General features: G+C 36.0%; 1 long non-coding RNA gene across 2 annotated transcripts in view; it reads left to right on the top strand.

Annotated features, from left to right (window-relative positions):
- LOC122235868 overlaps nt 1–12,409 on the top strand; it is a 30,074-nt gene extending 17,665 nt beyond the window's left edge. For both annotated transcript variants that reach the window (XR_006213963.1, XR_006213962.1), the window contains exons 2-3: nt 4,438–4,555; nt 12,116–12,409. This is a non-coding gene — a long non-coding RNA (uncharacterized LOC122235868). The remainder of the gene's footprint in view (nt 1–4,437; nt 4,556–12,115) is intronic.
- Nucleotides 12,410–13,636: the final 1,227 nt, after the last annotated feature.

Genomic DNA, 13,636 nt, shown 5'->3' with positions numbered 1-13,636 from the left:
AATGTCTTTGAAGGATCACAACTATTGCATCAACAAAACTGCCTTGAAGCTATTTGTACATCTATTTTTCATTTACTGAAGGCAGGGGGTGCTGTATGCAAAGAAATTAGCTGGAGTAACTAGGCGACATTTCCAAAGACAAACACCTGCAGACATTTATAGTGCCACATTATAGAATTGCTTTAAAATGTATCATTTCTCTCAGGTGCTGCCAAATGCACTATGATGCATGTATTTACTGAGATACACAGACAGCAAATGTCACACACATATTCTTGTCATCGAAGAAGCAATGTGTTGTAACTAATAATGATTTCTCCAAATCACAGATTAACCGGTGTGCAATTAATTTGGCATATCCTAAGTGTAGCAAAGAATCCTTCACCTGAGTTCATCTACAGTACTAAAACATTTTTGCAGGTAATATTGCTGGAGTGCCCAGAGAGCGTCCTTCTCAATGAAAACTCCAATCTTCCATCAACGAGTTAAGTGAGAGGTTAGAGGAAATAAGAACTAAACATCTCATTGTTTCTCTTTCCAAGTAACTGAACTATTTTGAATTTTTTCCTCAAATGGTTAAAATTTTGAAATATCTCACTGTATAGCTTGTAAATGGATAAAAGGAAAAATAAGGTGCAGCGAACATGATTCACATGAATTACAAGTACAAAAGGTAAAGTGTAGTGCAGAGTATTACATAATTTCAAAAGCTCCCTAAAAGAGCTAGAACTACAAACTTTGAAAGGTCAGTGAATATTGAAGTGTTTTGACATGCCATAAGGATAAAAAGCGTCAAGGACAGGCAATTTGACTTGTTCAAAAAAGGTATTATTTCTCTAAAACATTCACTTTTGATATCTTCCCATATTACAGTTATCTGCAGACTAAATTGTACAGGATAGGCACGTAAGACACTTCAAAAAGCTTCTCTGCAGCAAGCAAAACCCAACATCCAAAATGAATTATCCAAGATGAAGTACTCATTTTTATATTCACGTCTTTTTAGGCATTCAGAAGAGGCACAGAGTAAATTTGAATGTTTGGTGGGACTCAGAAAGTCAGATCAGTGCGAGTGAATCTCGAGGACCGGTTTATAGGTACTGAGACTCAACAATCTAAATGTGATGCAGCATTTTTTTAAAAGCCTAAAATGTTGAGTAATGAGATAATTAAAATTATCTTATTATTTTATTAGTAATTGTTAGTTATGATCCAATAACTCATAATGACCCAATCAACATATGTGGAGTCAGTGATAAATAGTAATTTGTGTGTACTGAAACTCATTGTATTTGAAAGTTTCTCAGTCTGGAAAATTTGTAAAAACTACTATCACATTCAATACAAAACTGAGACTACTTTAATACCTAGTAGTAAATTAGTTAAATGGTTTATGTGTCAAGGGGCTAGATAGCCAGCAGCCTGCACTAGAGAGTAGAGCCACTGACTTACTGACTCAACATTCTAGACACTTTTTTTTTAAAAAAAAGTAATAATAATGATAGCACCGTGGTAAAGCAAGAGTAGAAAAAAATTAATACATTTCATTTGTAATGATGATAGCCCAGAGCGTAAGGAAAGGATGCCATGATTGCTACTGATTTCCATTCTTGGGAGCTTAGGAATAGTAGCCCTAATCAAGATAAATCAAGAAATATAACATATCATATCTTTAAAATATTTACCCATAAAGGGGCACCTGGGTGGCTCAGTCCATTAAGCATCTGACTTCAGTTCAGGTCACGATCCCACCATTTGTGGGTTCAAGCCCTGCGTCGGGCTCTGTGCTGACAGCTGGGAGCCTAGAGCCTGCTTTGGCTTCTGTGTGTTTCTCTCTCCCCCTCCCCCTCTCACGCTCTTCTCCCTCTCTCAAAAAATAAATAAATATTAAAAAATAATTTTTATACAAAATATTTATCTATACGCTATAAGATACATTTACTTCTGGGTAAGAAATAATTACTTGTGCCTACTTCATGAAATACTGTGTTCATTCCTTGGCAGCAGTAAAAAGGAAATGGAGAGGGAAAGACACATTCCATATTCTCGATAGTGTTTATAGTCTGATGGATGAAACCAAGAATCAATCAAACAATACAATTGCGGGACAGGGAAAGAGAAAGGACAATTGTTGAATGTGAACTGATTAGAACAATTGTGATCTGCTTTAAAAAAACAGAGACTGAAATAAGAAATTTCTAGGTTCAAATATTGGCTCAGCTGCTCTCTAGTTCTGTGATCTTTGGGTTTGTTCTTAATCCCTCTGAGCTGGTTATCTAATCAATAAAACAGAGATGAAACTACCTTTCATTTTGTCATTATGAGGATTAACATCAACAAGAAAGTGTATGTAAAAGTACTTGACTCATGTTAAACACACAAAATTGGTACTGCTCTCAAAATCTGTGCTATTCTAACATCAGTGTTCTAGTAAACTGCTGAATCTGCTTCCTCACTCAGAAGCAACCAAGGAAACTCTGACTGGTCCCCTTTCCTCTTCAATCCCCCTCTGCCTTTTTATGCTGGTTTAAAGGCAGAAGTCCATCATAGGAATCGGCGGGGGGGGGGGGGGGGGGGGCGGGTATGGAGAAGCTTTAGTGGCCAGAGGAGGTGAAGAAAAACAAGATACTGCTTAAATCCTGGCTTATCAGGGATACTTCAGTTGGGGAAATATGACAAGAACCCAGTGGCCAGCATGGCATAAATGAGAAGCTCAGTTTAAAGAAACAGGATATAAGGATTAACAGTCAAACCAAATACCTTAATGTTGAATTTCCAGCTGAATTATGGCTCTTCAGCTTACTTCTCCCCAAATTTAATATGAGAAGCCAACATAAGACTGAGCCTGCAAGAGTGGGTAGGTAGTCCCAGTTGTGAGGAAAGAATGTCTATGGCAGCTGGGTACCAGAGAGACCCTGACTTGCATAGAAAGACATTCATACAAATTCATTCTTATACCCAGTATTTGTCCACCACTCACTGTTTTGAGTGGTGGGGATATAACATTAAAACAAAATAGATCTGCATTCATGAGACATATTGTAATGGAAGATCAGTCAAGAATCAAGGCAACAAGGGGTGCCTGGGTGGCGCAGTCGGTTAAGCGTCCGACTTCAGCCAGGTCACGATCTCGCGGTCCGTGAGTTCGAGCCCCGCGTCAGGCTCTGGGCTGATGGCTCGGAGCCTGGAGCCTGTTTCCGATTCTGTGTCTCCCTCTCTCTCTGCACCCCCCCCCCCCCCGTTCATGCTCTGTCTCTCTCTGTCCCAAAAATAAATAAAAAACGTTGAAAAAAATTAAAAAAAAAAAAAGAATCAAGGCAACAAATATGCTAGATGGTAACAAATGATAAACAACCGGGGGGCGCCTGGGTGGCTCAGTCGGTTGAGAGTCTGACTTCGGCTCAGGACATGATCTCGCAGTTGATGAGTTGGAGTCTGTGCTGACAGCTCAGAGCCTGGAGTCTGCTTCAGATTCTGTGTCTCCCTCTCTCTGCCCCTCCCCGCTCATACTCTGTCGCCCTCTCTCTCTCTCAAAATAAATAAACCTTCAAAAAAAATTCAAATGACAAACAACAAAATCAGTAGGGAAAGGGAAACAGGATGCCAAAGGGTACAAAATCTTAAGTTGGCTGGGCAAGGGAGGTCCCAGTGATAGGTAACCTTTGAGTAAAAATATAAAGGAGTTGAGGACAAGCATTGTGAAGATACCTGGGGGGAAGAGAATTTTAAGCAGAGACAACAGCAAATGCAAAGCCCTGAAGTAGGAGCAAGCTTGTTTCCTGTTTGAGGAGGAACAAGGGCATCAGTGTGGATGGAGTGCAGCAGGTAAAAGAGACGTGGACAAGAGAGGAGTTTAGAGAGGTAGCAGCACAAGACCTCATTAAAGGCCACCTTGCTCTGGGTAAGGCAGGGAGAGGGGCATTGGCAGATTTATCCATCAGCTTCTGTCACAATAATTCAGTGTAACAAATCATTTCTAAACCTACTAGCTTAGCAAACAACCATCTGTTCTCACTCATGCCTATTTGGTTGTGTTGGTCAGCTGACCTAATGTGGTCTCAGATGAGCTTCCTCCCAAGATAAAGATTGGTCCAGATCTGCTCCAGGTTCTCTTATGCTCCTTGGACCCATGGGCTACTCAGGGCATGTTCTTTTCTAGTGATACTAGAGGTACATGGGAGCAAGTTTAAATGCACAAAGACAGTTCAAGTTTCTGCTTGTGTTGCCTCCACTAATATTTCACTGGTCAAAGCAAGTCACATGGCTGAGTCCAAAGTCAAGAGGCTGGAGGATGCATTCCACCTCTAGTGGAGGAAATATAAAGTCACAAGGCAAAGGGTATGAATACAAGGGCTCACTAGAATATTGTGGCCCATAGTTCAATCTATGACAGAGATCTAAGCAAAGGAATCCAATGGCTAACTTTTGTTTTAACAGGATCACTCTATCAGCTGTTGAAGGAGACTGAGGGAGGAAAGAACTCAGAGGAAGATCAATCCAAGAGTGACGATGGTGCCTCAGATCAGAGTGATTTGCAGTGCAGATGGCAAGGAAGGTCTGTATTCAGGTTACATTTTGAAATAATAGCATGACATTTGTCAAAGAAAAATTGCACTGGACAAATTAAACAGGCAAGTGTGACTTTATTCAAGGCTATTACAAGAGAGAGAGCTTGAACTCAATTCTGCTAAAAAAAAAAAAAAAAAAAAAAAAAAAAAAGGAAGTGTAAGCACTGAGACAAGCTAGTGGAAATGTCCTAGAGAGGAAGTTGGTCAACTATGATTTGGTCATATGTGTTTTCTAATTGTTACTATCACAGTTAGGCTCCCATCCTCCCACAGAGACTGGGGGATAAAACACTATCGCCTTCTATGATTATATTTCAAAAGGATGGTTCCCCAATCTCTGAGAAAGGTACTCCTGGGTTGTAAAACTGGCCAAAACCTGGGAGAAAATTTATCTACGTTTCAAAGAGGTAGAGAAAGAATGTGCAATTACAAGTTTGCTGAGGAAAATGCTCTATGAAAAGAGAAGTAAGGGGCCTATGGTCAAGAAGAAACCTGTCTGAAGTTTAGTGCAGCGGAGGAGACTTTATGGCCATCTTGGTCATAGTTAAGTGCATGTACTCTAGCATGAGACTGTCTAGATTAAATTCTGGCTCCTCCAATTCCTAACTTGTGACCTTACCTTAACATCTTGTGCTTTTTTCATCTGTAAAATGGGCATGAGAAAGTGTCAAACCCATGGGATTATGTGGGGATTAAAATAGTTAATATATGTGTACAGCATTCAGAACAATTCCTAGCATGTAGTAAGCAATAGCTATTATTATTATTATTAATATCAAACTAACAGATTCTCCTAAGGAGTCAGAGATCAGGTATGAGAAGAACAGAGGAGCCAAGAATAACTTCAAGGTGTGTTTTGTTTTGTCTTGTTTTTATCTGAATTACTGCAAAGATGGAGTTGCCACTTACTGAGATAGGGAAGGGTGTACGCACAGATGTTAGTATATGGGAAGTAATAAGTCCAACCAAAGGAAGGATTAAATTATGTAATGTCATTTGTAATGTCATTTCACTTTCTTCCTTACTTAAATATATATCATATACTGTATTTTAAGAGCTCTGAGTACAGGGGTGCCTGGATGACTCAGTTGGTTAAGCAACTGACTCTTGATTTTAGCTCAGGTCATGATCTCAGAGTTGTGAGATCAAGCCCCATGTCAGGCTTCCCTTACAGCACGGAGCTTGCTTGGAATTCTCTCCCTCTCTCTCTGCCCCTCCCCTGCTTACGTTCTGTCTCTTTCTCTCTTTCTCAAAATAAATAAACAAACATTAAAAAAAAAGTTCTGAGTAGGTTGTTAAGAGACTTTCATGTTATCTTTTTCCTTTATGCCCCCAATTAGACATTGGTATTTATAAGGAAAGATATATTAGACAAAGATATTAATTATTGTAAGCCCTAATTGAAAAGAACAAAATGCTATGGAAAACTATTCTTAAAAGTTTGGGTTGCTAGCCCTAACATGTATTTATTTGAGCCATTAAAGAATCACCCTTGGGGTGCCTGGGTGGCTCAATTGGTTAAATGTCTGACTTCTGTTCAGGTCATGATCTCGAGGTTCATGAATCTAGCCCTGCGTTGGGCTCTGTGCTGACAGGTCAGAGCCTGGAGCCTGCTTCAGATTCTGTGTCTCCCTCTCTCTGCCCCTCCCCTGCTTGCACTCTGTCTCTCTCTCTCTCTCTCTCTCTCTCAAGAATAAATTTAAAGGGGCGCCTGGGTGGCTCAGTCGGTTAAGCGTCCGACTTCGGCTCAGGTCATGATCTCGCAGTCCGTGGGTTCAAGCCCTGCGTCGGCTTTGTGCTGGCAGCTCAGAGCCTGGAGCCTGTTTCAGATTCTGTGTCCCCCTCTGTCTCAGACCCTCCCCCGTTCATGCTCTGTCTCTCTGTCTCAAAAGTAAATAAACGTTAAAAAAATTTTAAAAAAGAATACATTTAAAAAACATTAAAAAAATTAAAGAAGCACCCTTCGTTCAGAAAGCCAAGTATTGCCTTGAACAAATGTTCTTCCTGCAAAAGCTGTGCCTTGTTTATCACAGCGTCACCATATTCCAGTGCAGTCCCAGCCACACAAATGTGCTCAATAAATATTTACGGAATAAGTGAAACCATAGGCTGACACTTTATGTTTAGTGTAGTTGTGTCCACATAAATATTGCTTTGTAATCCTGTGAAATATTTGACTTGCTGCATGTGCAATTCTGTTAGCCTGCAATTTGCCAAATGATAGATCAATATATTAAAATTCTCAACTTGAGGTTTGCATTAGCATTTTTAGATAAAGAACATGGCCAGCAGGCTAAATCCCATCCAAACTCTTGATAGTATTACAACATAATAATTGTACTATTAATGAACGCATTAAAAACAAGTAGAAAAAAACAATCCAGATTTTACTTCATATAGATAGACAAGTTTACATAATGTGGCAGCCTGGTTTTTCTTTTAGTAAAGGATTAAGTAATATGTTACTGTGTAAGACTTTCCTAGTCCTAAGGCTAATGGTTATCAGGTTTATCTTTTGTTTCCCTCCCATTCTCCCTCCTCCGTCCTTTCCTCTCTCTCTTCCTCTATTCCTTCTTTCTTTCATTCTTTTCTTCCTTCTTTCCTTAATTTCATTATCATTTTTTCAAGAGAGAAATTCTGATCTCTAAAATGAGAAGCAGATGTACAGAGTTGGGAACAGAGAAATGTTTTTAAGGTTAATAAAGTCAGAGTTGTATTTTGAATATTATTTGCTTATTTTATTGTCATCCTGATTAATAAATTCTTGGAAGACACATAGTTAAAACATTTCCTCAAAGAAAGAAAAGGATATCCATAAGAATTTGTTGCAAATGTGTTATTATCTCAAGTATTGAGTAATTGCCCTATGGTGGGATTTTTTAATCATTTGAGACTTCATTAGGCCAATAGTGATTCCATACTCTATTTAAGAGAAGAAATAATTTGGAGAAAACCAAGAACAAATACAAACAAAATAAATTACTTAACACAATTACAATAATTCTTTTTAGCATTTTTCTTGCTTAGTAAATGATAAAGTATTACTTTTAAAGTCTGTTAAAATAAATATGCACTATATTTCATGATTAAGAGAAGAGAGACATTTTTAAAGAAACAAATATCAGATTTAATGATTCCCTTATAATATTAGTAAAACTTCCATTGTGTTTGTTTCTCAAAAATTTCTGCATGAACTGAAGTTTTGTGTCCTAAGTTTTATTTTTGATGCCCATATCAGGGCTGTTTCACATTTACATCTGACTATTCTTTTATGGTAATATATGTTCAGTGTTAAGTCATACACTCCTTCAGCCTCCTTGTTCAGTGGTTAATGATTTGTAAACAAACATTGAAAAGCTAATTAAGAAAACCTATATTCTTGTGAAAAAAATTATTCCCTAGTTTGATCCAATTTTTGTAAATTGAATCTGGACTGGGTCCTTGGATAGAAAATATGTTATTCTACAAGCATTTGCACAGTCTTCCAAAGATCTATGAGGGAAGCTTCTTGAAATATCTTCTGTTTGAGTTGTGTGAGCTTGATTAGCAAGATATATTCCAGGTCACAATCTCTGATACCATTCTGCTTATTTAAGTTTGTGTTTAAGGCATAAATCTAAGTTGAAGTCTGATATTGGTGGGATAAGAAAAAAACATTAGAAATGATTATATATATATTTAATGTATTATTAAAAAAATTACTGAACTTTTTTACATATTGAACAAGTTGTTAATAAAATAACATTTGTGATGAGCAAGAAAAGAATATTTTGTAATTCTTTAACTTTATGAAAAATGTATTTGAAAACATATAAGACATGTCCACATTTACTTTTATTCTGTTTCCTATTATGTTCCATTGATTGCTTGTCTACCCAGAGACTATGCTTTATGAGGGTAGAATCTCTTTGACATCTGATTGCAACCCAGGAATGGGTTAAAATATTTAAAAATCTGATTTTTATTATTTTCTTAGATGCAATTGAACGTTTAAATTATTATTCATTGTTTCTTATTTCCTTATTATTTATTGCATATTCTCTGCTATTCAAGCAATTACAGGATTTACATTAGACTTCACTATATTCTCCAATACACTGGTCAATCAGGTGAATTGTTTGAGAATTCTCATGAGTTACCAAGATTGTTGCAATGGTATCATATACCACCCATGAGTCAATAAACTGTCATATTATTGTAAACACTCTACTCCCACTACTCTGCTAATTTATTTCTGTGAGGATATTTTGTGGGAGTTGAGTGATATCAATAGTCTTTATTTTATTTTATTTTATTTTATTTTATTTTATTATTATTTTTTTTAAGTTATATTCAGTTGACTTAAAAAGTTACAGATTATCTAAGATTTTTAAAAGTCAGATTTGAAAAATGGGAAATCATCCATTTGTGCATATAACTATATCTAGATGTTTAGCTAATGAATATATTCAGATATTTTTCAGAGTAAAGAGTTGCACTGTGAATTCTGTGTTAGATATGTTTTAGATTTGATGTTAGATGTGTTTTAGAGAACAAAGTAAGACTAAGATAACTTGCTACACAAATTCGGTTGTTTACATCTAGTATACTATGTTAAGACAGAAGTCATGCATTGACTTCCATGTCTTTAGACACCAGAGAGAGTTTAACTATCATTATGCTCTCATTAAAACATAGACTAGTTTTAGAGAAAAATTGTTTTTCTTAAGAGGAAGATAAAACGAAAGTTTAATGCCTACATTGGTTGTTAGCCCAGTGGAAGTATATACAAATAATCAAATCTTACCGATGTAATTCGTATATTTCTGTAGCATTGGTTCTGAAGAATACAGTGGATTACATTAAAATGTAGAAGTGTGTTACACTTCCATTAGTTTTCTCTTTAAGTTCAACCCATTTCTTCTTTAATCTATTGATGAGGAGTTGGGTTTATAATTATTTGCATACTTTTTATATAACTCTTCAAATTTGCAAATATTGTAAATATAAACACTTCTCAATATTATTTGATTAATATATAAAAATCTGAAAATGGATGCTTATTAATCACAAGATTATAGAGTAGGGAAATGGATACACCAATAGAGCCAGAGTATTTTTAAAACTTCAAAAGTTAATTTTTTTAAAATTACTGATTCTGACTTGATTTATGGAAACCAATTGAAATGGAGACGTGTGGCTAGGTAATGTGCCGTATGATAGGTCGTATAAATCTCATATTCTTCATAATCATTTTTGTAGCTCAAATCCTTTGGCCATTATGTTGGCTTACTATTTTGTCTTTTATAGACGTGTTCTTTTAATGAAATATTCAATTTAAAATGGAATATGGCACACCTGGGTGGCTCAGTCGGTTGATCATCCAATCGGCTCAGGTCATGATCTCACGGTTCTTGAGTTTGAGCCCCTTGTGGGGGTCCATGCTGACAGCTCAGAGCCTGAAGCCTGCTTCAGAGTCTGTGTCAGCCTCTCTCTCTGCCCCTTAGTCACTCGCACTCTGTCTCTGTCTCTCTCTCAAAAATAAACATTAAAAAAATAAAAAATAAAATGGAATATAAACATAAGCATTACTGCTTTCAGAAGTATGTATAAGAGACCTTCCATTTCAATGGTAGTTTAACACATGACACATGTTATCACCATAACACTTATGTTTCTTCACATATAACTAAGATTTCAGAGGAGGAAAATATAAATAAAATGGTATTATGTATGTGGTCAAACTACTTCAAAAAATACACAGGAAAATAAATTTTTAAAACATTTCATTTTTTTAAGTAAACAGAATGGTTACCTTTACTCTCATTACACACAAGATATTTACAAAAGCAATTGCTTTTTTTAAATTACGTTTTGTTTAAATCACATTTTAGAGGAAAGAAAATTTAAGGGATGATTCTGAAGAGAAAGTTATTTCCAATTATGTTTCTAAAAGTGTAATGAAAAGAAGGTAATCATTTAAAACATCGGGATAAACAAACTACCAGCAGCCTACTGATGACTGGAACCCTTACAACTAGCATTGTTAATTAGCACATATTTTGTATGTTATATCTATTATATATTCTTACAATGATACCTAACTTTTTCTTAATTTTTTCAGTATTTCTAGGCTATGCGGTTCCTCTGTCAATTTTTCCAAATTGTCTCAAATATCCAAAAAATTTTCAATATATTTACTTATTTTTAAAATCTGTGTGTAAGTACACTCATGCTGTTTCAACCTGTATTGTTCAAGAGTCAACTGTTTATACATCTATGTCTGTAAAAATGTCCCATGAAATATATTTTGAAATCAGGCACGGAATTGGGAATCAACTTAAAAACCAGACTGAGAAAGATACAGAGAGAAACATTATAATTTTATCAAACTCCTTTTAGGACCCATTCTTATAAAGAAAGTTTGTTTTTGGCAGATTCACTCTTAGAAATATCCAACAATTACTATGATATAAATGAGCATATAAATAGATCTGACCATATTACATGCATTATTTTCTAATTTTAGGTTTCATTTTCCATTGTTGAATTTTTTTATGGTTTACTCGAGGTTAATTTGAACATGGAAAACAATATAACATTATTTGTTCTTGGGATCAATACTTTTTGAGTAAAATAGCAGTTTAGGATGTAGGTAATTTCCTTGGTGTGGTGGCATAGGTAATAGCCACCAGGAAGATAATGCAGATTTCTGTGACAAAGAAATAAATGACTAGAAGTCCCGGGACTCCATTCTTGAAAATCCTTACCCTCAAATCTCCAATTGCTTTGCAATTATAGGATAAATAGTTATAAGAATCCTTACTACCTAATTTTAAGGAACAAAATGAACGAAGTAATAAGAAGTGTCAAAAACTCTATTGCAAAAGATGTATTTCCTTGAAATTAGTGTTTCTGCAGGAGTCAATACTAAAGGTAAGACTCAGACATTTCTACTATTGCTCTTGAAATGCTACCTGTTTTTCTTCAATTGCTTCCAATTGTTAGCGTTTCTCTCTCATCAATGTGCTGTCTGACCACACTTAAAAGGCTAAGGTGACAACTACATTGTATTCCTGTTGATCATGCTTCTATTGATTAGATGGTTTGGGAAGAATGTTGAACTACAGGAAGTTTCTGCACTGTCAATCCCTAATTTGATTTACACAGTAACCATTTTAAGGACTAGAGTCGTTTTTCATTTTCTCCAGTTTCCAAAAGCTAAACTGTCCTTGATCAAGAAACATAATGCTCAGTCGGTTGGAATTTTTCTCTAGTACAAGATTTCACTTATCTTATTTACTATTATAATTTTAAGAAGTAGTATCAGCCTGAGTATTTAAATGTGGAATTTACTAGCAAATAGAAATTAATTAATTTGAAGATAATTTTAGGCTGGATTAACATTGTGTATGTCATCCTAAATCAGATATTGGAAGACCCAGTTGGGCCGCCAGTGAAATAAGTTAAATCCTACTCAGAATTTATGTAAACACAGAACAAATATAAAAACTAACTCCATGCAATGATGTGGTACTGTTTAAAAGGCACCCTTCTTTACTTCCTAGGACTCGAGAGTGATGTTCTGCTGAGACGGCACTGGGCCCCAAAGACACTATATGAGAACAAGAAAACTGGCAAGACTCTGCTCTTGACTTCAGAGAACTTTTGCTAGACATCAACCATACAGAAGTGTCTTGTCTATTGAAAATGTTGGAGTAGCAGTATCAGGATGACCTTTTGTTACTTTTTGCCATCCGTCAATTATATTAGTTTTATGCTCTTTCATTTCATAAAAGAATTTCACACTAAAGCAGATAGAACAAATGGCAATTGTCATTGACTTTCAGTCCCCATTTACTAATTTCCCCAGAAAATCTGGCTTATGATTTTATCAGAAAGAAAATGATCATCCGTCATTGACTTTATAAAACTAGTCATATTAAAATTCAAAATTTGTTAAATTTAGTTATTATTAACATGTAATGTAAAAGAACATGTAATGTAAAATATTTTATTGTTACTTTTTTTTTACTTGTGAGCAAACCTGTATGTGTGTGTGTGTGTGTGTGTGTGTGTATGGCAGTCAGCAACTGAGAAAGGTTTCTTTAATTCTTTGCAAGAGAATTTAAGGACAATGGAAATAGCGTATTAACTTCTTTGAAACAGAGTGTGGTAGGCAAAATAACAGTTCTCTAAACAACCACACTTGAGAATAATATATTTCCTTTCTTGGCAAAAGGGACTTTGCTGATGTAAGAGTGAGGACCTTTTAGGTAGGAAGGTGATCCTGGATTCTCGATGTAGGTCCAAACTACTCATGTAGTCCCTTAAAAGCAGAGCACCTTTCCCAACTTTGATCAAAAAGAGGATGTGGAAATGGCAGATGATTCAGAGAGCTGCCATGGGGCCAGTTCTGAAGGTAGAAACAGGCTGCACACCAAGGAACGTGGAAAGGTGTTGGAAAAGGTGGGGAAAGAGATTCTCATTTAGAGCCTCCAGAGGGTGACCAGCTCAGGTGGACATCTTGATTTTAGCTTTGTGAGACCTGTGTCAGACTTCCAACCTTCCAAAGTCCTACATATATTTGTATAATATATTTGTGTTGTTTAGTTCACCAAAATTGTGGTAATTCCTTATGATAGCTGTAGACAATTAATACAAGGGTACTTGTTTTCAAAACTTACTGCCTCTCTGTTCCACTCCTGATTCTCTTGTGTATCAAAAGAGCTGTGTTTAATCAAGTTATATGGGACACCTGAGTGGGTCAGTTGGTGAAGTGTCCAACTCTTGGTTTCGGCTCAGATCATGATCTCACAGTTTGTGAGTTCAAGCCCCGCGTTAGGCTCTATGCAGACAATGTGGAGCCTGCTTGGGATCCTCTCTCTCTCCCTCTCTCTCTGTCTGTACTCCTCTCTCCTCTCAATAAATAAATAAAAACAAAAAAATTAAGTTATATAGTGCTATATCTATCCATGTCATGGAAAAGTTATGAGTTTCTAAATAAAAAACTACTTGTCTATGTTTCATCAATCCTTCAAAACTTAGATTAAAAACACCTTTTCCCTTTTTGGTAGTAGTTATGTTCT

This window comes from Panthera tigris, chromosome F3, assembly GCF_018350195.1.
Source record: "Panthera tigris isolate Pti1 chromosome F3, P.tigris_Pti1_mat1.1, whole genome shotgun sequence".
Classification (NCBI taxonomy): domain Eukaryota; kingdom Metazoa; phylum Chordata; class Mammalia; order Carnivora; family Felidae; genus Panthera; species Panthera tigris.
This window is presented reverse-complemented; position numbering and strand designations above follow the sequence as displayed.